Genomic DNA, 7,513 nt, shown 5'->3' on the forward strand with positions numbered 1-7,513 from the left:
AGGATCCTTGGGAAAGACTTGGGTGCTTGTACATGACAATTTAGAGAGATCTTCCACAATGAATCTCGTCTAATTCAAAGTTCAAGTGACACAACAGGTGCGGGAGCTCGAGTGCTACCCAGAGGAGTGATTGGCACACAAAATAGAGAATTACACTTTGATGTAATTTATTTTAGGTTTAGGTTTTTGGTCAGTTTTGATGCCTACAAGTCCCACGAGATTTAGGGAAGATAGAGAATCATCGAACATGTGATTTGGTGCAAATTGGAGGCCAAAAACAGAGAATTCAGCATGTTGTAATTTCTCGCTAGGTTTTGTAAAGTGCTTTAACACTAGGCTTGTGCTGGAGCCATTTAAGTGGCTTGAGCCACAATAGTGGCTTGGTACCTCATTCTATAAAACTTACTTTAAGACTATCTATTTTTGATGAGACCATGAAGATAAGATATCAATGAGGTTCTATCACATAAAGGAACATTTTAGTATATCATTTATCACAAAAAAATACAAAATGAGAAACAATGATATTTTTAAAATAGTAAAAAGATACTAAACTGGATTTAAAGTTTGATAGCATATGTGTCTTTCAGGATTGAAAAGAGTTCACAATCATTTTTCTAAAAATAGTATATGCATAGATTCCTATTGTATGTATGTCAAAGTATTTTTCAAAAAAGTTTTAATGTGCTTTGAAGGTTTTTAAGAGGTCTACATGGGATATACAAAATTTTGATCAAGTTTTATTTGATTGGAATTAAAAGATGACCCTTGAAAAATACTAATTTTATATGGAATTATTGCTCTATATTTTTTTAAAACTCCCTACATGCCTTGAGCACAAATCCTTGAAAACTTTTGGTGAGGTTTTCTATGGTTGGTGAGAATAAGAATTTACACAAAACTTACTTATAGCCGCTAAAGTGGCTTATGTTCACACAACCCTAGTATTAAAGTGCGTGGAAAGTCACTGTTTACTTGGGAGTTTTTTCATGGAGACTTCTATTGTGGTTATGCTGCCAAAATTGGGTTAGAGTAAAGGAATTTTAGCTCGATAAAAGTGAACAGCTTGTAGAAGTTTACAGGGTTTTCTCACATGTAATAAGATTAAAGAAATACAGAAAGGGGTGCTAGTATTTGGGGCCAACAAGGTGTCATTGTGTGCTTGGAAACACTCTAGCTGCTAAGCCATGTTTTGTTTTGAAGTGTTGAGTTCTAATCGCAGGATTATACGTGAAGTTCCTTTGTGTCATAAAATTCAAGTAAAGTTTACCAATGTAAAAATCGGGTGAAAGCTAAGGTCTACCACCCTACGTGCTAGTTTCATATACAGGCCTTTGAAGATATTGATGCAACAAAAATCCTTGGCAAGTGTTCCTTGAAGGCTTAGAGGACATTGCCTAAAACCTGGAAATTGTAGCCCCCAACAGAAATATTCTTATGGAGATGTATGCAAGAGTCATTTTCCTCCCCTCACATTACATGCAAACATTTGAGGAAGCATTTATGACAGGGTTCTTTGAGATGGACTCCACTATCTTCAATCCCCTGACCAAAAATCTACCAACAACAAGGCACATAGCCTACCAGAGCACCATATTGAACAAACCTTTCAAAGATCTATCATTATAGGCCGACATAGTAGCTTGAGCTACCAAGTTCACTTGAATCACAAAGACATTGAAAAAGCAACAATTCAACTACTGAACAACAGCTAACAAGGCTTGCACAAGGAATTGCAAGGGCTAGGAAGGGGAGAGTGTTTGGTAGATACAATTGAGGGGCACCCTCCAGCCAACCACACCTTCTCTGAGCCCACAATTTTGATGTAATCTATATTTTTTCCCCAAAAAACCTTGTAAAAGAGACATTTCAATTTTTGAGCAGCATTCTGTATATTTAGAGATGTATTCTTTTATCCCGAGCCTAAAAGCCTTGTAAGCCGGCCAATGGCCATATGAAAATTCATAAGTATAAAGCTCAAAATCCTTAGTCTGAACACACATTGTAACATCATCCAAGATTTTGAAGAGCTTTGTATGTATTATTGTGAGCGACAACTCAACAACACCTTGTAATTGATTTTTACTTAATTTGGTAATCAAATTTTATTATGAGAATTGCATTGTGTTCCTTGTATTGTGCTCTTTCATTTAAGTATAATCATTCTCATTTTTGCTGTGGTTTGTGACAAATACTTGTCTACAAGCTAAATCGATGGATTTGAGTTCTAAAATGATTGTTTTGACATTTTGACCATAAAAGAATGTTCCTAGACCGTAGCACTACAAGAGGCACTTTACATTAGCGACACTCACAGTATGACGCTCAAAAGTGAAAATCCACGATGTCGCTATTTTCTTTGTTGCATATAGTGATGCCCATAGCGACGCCGACAAGGGTAAAAAATAAACCGAGAGCGCCAAAAACTCAGATCTCAGATCTGAGTTTCAGCGCTCAAGTGAAAGTGGTAAATCCACGCTCCCCCCCCCCCCGCCCCCCCCCCCCCCCCCCCCGCCCCTATTGGCATGATAGGGCTTTTTGCTGTGCTACTGTAAAAAACTGGCCTTGTACAATGGGACAAGGCCCTTGCACAATAAATATACATGCCTTTCAAAAAGTGTGAAAATCTTCTGCTATCATTATACGACGAAGACGGCCCCTTCCACTCTCGGACTATGAACCCCCCCCCCCCCCCCCCCCCCCCCCTCCCCCCCCCCCCTCCCCAGGCGATGGTATCCGCTGGCGCTTGAGGGACTCACACAGTAGTGGGCGGATTGGTCCTTTCATCTCATCTGCTCTGGATGCGTGAAAACCAACATATATAAACAAAGGTGAGGGCACACCTTGGCCCTCACTTAGCTTGGGATTAGGTTTTTTTCTGCCCTGGGTCATTACTGCCTGAACTTTCTGAGCTATGGAGCTTGCCGCTCAAACATCTCAGGTACTGTGTTTTACCAGTTCTCATTTGTTTCTATTGTAAGTCTAAATAGTGTGTGAAACACTGTACATGGTGGGTGAGTGGGTCCGATTGTCATATACAATTGGTTTTGCTTTACTGCATAAAAAGAATTGCTACGCCTCGGCATTGTGTTGGGCCTTGGGACCGCTTGTGCATAAAGAGCGACTGTTCATGGTTTCTTTGTTGACTGTATTAATGAGGGGAACACCTGCATAAGCTGGTTGTCGCTACAGATTGTTATAGTGGCTCTGTTTTTAGCCGCCAAAGGACATTACCTTTGCAGGCGTAATATATTTGGTTTGGAAATAAGGGTATGTGTTGTCATCTGGACTTTACCATTGCACGCGTAATATGTTTGGTTTGGAAATAAGGGTATGTGTTGTCATCTGAAAGAATACGGACAAGGCACAGAATGAGCGAGTAGGGCTCTCTCTCATCGACCAAAATAATCAGCATGAGTTGATGTGTGTGTGTGTGTGTGTGTATGTGTGTGTGAGTATGTTGGTTTGGCTTGATAACATGGCTGTTCTCAACAGCTGCTACACTTGGACACTTATATTGTTTGGTCCTAAAAGCTTCTTATGCATAAAAGGTGACTTTTTTTGTCGACTCTATAAATTGAGGCAACACTTGCACAAATTGGTGTTGACTGGGGTTTTTTTTGGCTCTGTTCTAGCTGCTACAGGACCTTGCAAATATCGGCTTAACTGGTTATGTCGCTTTTGTACTGGTTTACTCATTGGGAAAAAGAGTTATTCGTTTGGTACCTTTGGTCGTTACACGGTATGGACAAAATGATTGATACCTTGCACAAACATGGCTAGATATTACCTTTCTTTGTTTAAAGGGATGCTAATAGCTGGTATAATGAGATCATGGGTTTGTTACTTTTGAAGGTAAGTATATAAACAACTACTTTGGGCTTTGGCATAATAACCGAGCTATGGTTCTTTAAATGTTGTACCGCATTGAGATGATGGATTCTTACTCTTGAGACTGGTAGTATTGGATTGCATACCACCCTTTTGGTACTTGTAACAGCTTGCCGAATGGAGATAGTGCTTATGATGTGGTTTTTTTTCTCTAAAAACCGATGTACTGGAGGCAAAAATTGCTATAGGGCTCACTTTAAATGATCTAATCAGCATGGCATATATAAACTTGTTTGGAAGTGCTAGGCCTCTACTTTTTGGGCTAGCCATTAGTGAAAGAATAAATTGGAAAAAATGACATTTTGAAATTTATCAAGAAATCATCTCTATAAAATAAAAGGGTTTTTTGGCTCTAGACTAACAAGTAAACCTCAATATTGTTGATTTTTTTGTGGACTTCACCATTCAAAAGGGAGATTCAATTTTAAGTAATAAGTAAAGACTGCTAACATACAAGTTCTAATAGATGACCTAGCTTGTCTAAAGTGATTAAATTCTGTAAGATGGACATGGATAAAAACTGATATGGTCCATTGATACCTGTAAAACACATCCAAGGCTAGCAGAATTGTTGTCTTCTTTGAATGGATGTAGGTAAGGACTCTATCTTATCTTGGAGGGTTTTCTTTTCTTTGGCAAGCTACCCTACTTTACTAAAGCACTCACTAAGGACTGGGGAAGTTCTTTTACTTGCTTACTGAGTTAATTATACCTAAATAATTCTAATACTGAGTTATTTTTGTACTTATCTGTTCATTATTTCTTGGCCAGCTGTCTTTTGAATGTAAAAATTCAATTATGTCTTATTAGTTAAGATTTAAACAGCTACACACACATCCTATGCATAAGGTTTTTCCTTTTCGGAGGGAAACCGGGATGCTGGCCTGGGAAGTTATCTTTGAAATTGAGCGCTAAATTGGACCCACAGTTTGTAATTCCTTAATTGGTGGATTGGTGTTAGGTGGACCCTTTTAGACTCTTTTTCTGGTTCCCTGCTCACGGCTACTATAGTCTTTGACTTTGCTGGTTGAAGGTTTGCAGGCCCAAAAAAAACATCACTTTTTCCGTACTTTACTAATTTTTATGTCAACTCTATTTCAGGACTACTGACGTTATAGAATGATAGCTCACATGAGCACTAATCACAACCCTGAGAATCATGCAAAGATTCTCAAATAGATTAAGCTTTACCTTAAAGACCATAAACCAAAGAATGCCTTGGCATCTAGAACTAGACCCTTCCTTTCTAGGAAGGCCAAATTATGTATTACATACTATGGCAAGAATATGTAAACCTGACCTCACTTTTTTTGCAGAATCTTGCTCTCTCTCAAGGATTGGAACTTACCTCGAAGCCCCTCTCAGTGGCCTCCTCTCTTGTCCTCAGATGTATTAGTAGCTTGGATGCTTCGCAACTAATCTATGATTCGGCACTTGCCTCTGATAAAAAACTATCTGTCTTGCATATGCTGTCATTTAATGACTGGGTTAAGATTTTAGCTACCTTGGAAAAAGACTCCATGGAAGGGGTTAATTTGATTTCCTAGTATATTGCCCAACTCCCTGTCTTATCCTCACAATATCAGTAAGAGCTTGCCTTGTTCTCCTCATCTGGCGCGGATCTGTCTAACTTCCTTAGAAACATATGTGGGCTTAACCCCTCGTTTGTCTGCGCACCAGTTACTCCTTCCATCCCTCAAATTGGTGGCATCTTCTGTCGAGATAGTGCAGCACTGGAAGGTGTTAAAGAATCAGAGTAAGCTTTGCGCCCTCAATGATTCTAACCTCCTTGAAATGGTACCAAAAATCTATAAAGTTTTTCCTGTCTTACCAATAAGACAAATCAAAATTGAGTCCCTCGGAGTTGACCATTAGCTTTGGGTTCTGCCTAACAAAGCTTTCTTGGCTCCTATTCTAAGTGAAACCTGGGTTTACCTTGCTAACCTTCCTGCCTCTACTATGGAAGACTGCAGACTCAAGATTCTGAAAGGTGGACAATTCTTGGACAAAGGGGAGCTCATCAAAGCCCTCGTTAACCTCAATCTCATCGACCACTCCAAATGCCCCTCGAATGTAGGCCTGTACATACGTACAAAGGGAAACATGGAATTTACTACGAGTAACCCTGATTTTTACACTGAGTCCTATGTAATGTCTTCCGTCCCTATGTGAAATGTGCTTGCAGATTCCTTGACCCCAAAGCTTCTTGTGAGTCCAGCATCATGTGGTTTTACCATGTAATCTGGTTTATTCTCAACCATATGGACTTATTATTCCCAAAGAAACCAATTGACTTTCATCTATCCCTCATTTTCTCTTGGTTAGGTGGACAAGCTAAGAAGATTGTGATTGCACAAATTTCCTTCAATATCTTCCATGGTCTTATGCATGATATTTTGAAAGAACTAAAAGCAGATGAACCCGGCCTATACCTCACCACTTATGCTAACTTTAAAGGTGTTAAGCTCATCACTAGTCTTCTTAAACCTTGTATTGAGGATGATGACTCCCCTTCTCTAAAAAGAGCTAACTCCTTGATTACTCCCAACTCTTTCACTTCTTTCTTAACACCTAGCTCTTCTTCTAATTGAGGAAAAACTCGTAGCTTTACAAGAGGAAGAGGCAGAGTTCCCGCCATCAGGAACTTCCCAGAATTCTAACCCCTGGATGTACTGCAGGTTGCTACAAACCCGTGTGGAAGAAGAACTCTCAACAAAGAAGATAAAAAAAATGTGGTTTCATCTACATACACTGTCTCTTTCACAATGTACTTCTCGATTGGATTCAACCAAAAAATATTTTTTGGAGTGCTTTGACTTACTTTTTGGAAATCATAAACTGCTTGAAAATATTCTCATAGGATGGAACTATCATCATCCCATAAAAGGATTAATACAGAAGAATGACTTTCTCCGGCAGGAAGCAGTCCATGTACATGTGTTCATTTTACCACATTTTGCAGGAATTTTGAAGAACTTGGTAATCATGTTTGCATTCATGATCTTAGCATTATTGATAATGCCATAATATGTAAGCTATTGGCCAAAGGGCTCAATCATATACCTAACTTTCCAAAAAACCCCTACCTTGCCTTATCAGCTCTACTAAGCTGCCTAACTGACCTTGTCAGTGCTCTCCGGATGGAGATGACAGTCCTACCGGACTTAAAGGAATTAGTGAAGGAATGATTCCTTCATAAAATTTCACAACTTCCTAATAAGTGGCTTTCATCTGAAATCTCTTGGCTTACATCTCAACTAGCTCTTGATTTCCAGATAATCTCTGATAAATGGTTTATTGTTGGGCTTGATAAAAGCTTTAACTGTCCCACTATTATTTGTAAATACCTAGCTTGGGAAGCTGCTCAAAATCGGGTATTCGGTAAAGAATTCTGCTATACTGGCAATACACCTCAAAACATCTCTGATAAAATTTCTAAACATTTAGGACTGCTTGGTTACTCGATAAGCAATACAAAATTACTAGTACTTTTTCCTACAAATAAATTCCATAAACACAAGTTCAGGTGGATATCTGATGCCTCTAATTGTATCTTCTCTCATATCACCAAAGATATTACTCTTTGCCTTGACCTTATTCTATCAGAATTTGAGCTCATTTG

The sequence above is a fragment of the Adiantum capillus-veneris genome, chromosome 30 (assembly GCF_014529385.1).
Source record: "Adiantum capillus-veneris isolate H3 chromosome 30, ASM1452938v2, whole genome shotgun sequence".
Lineage (NCBI taxonomy): Eukaryota > Viridiplantae > Streptophyta > Polypodiopsida > Polypodiales > Pteridaceae > Adiantum > Adiantum capillus-veneris.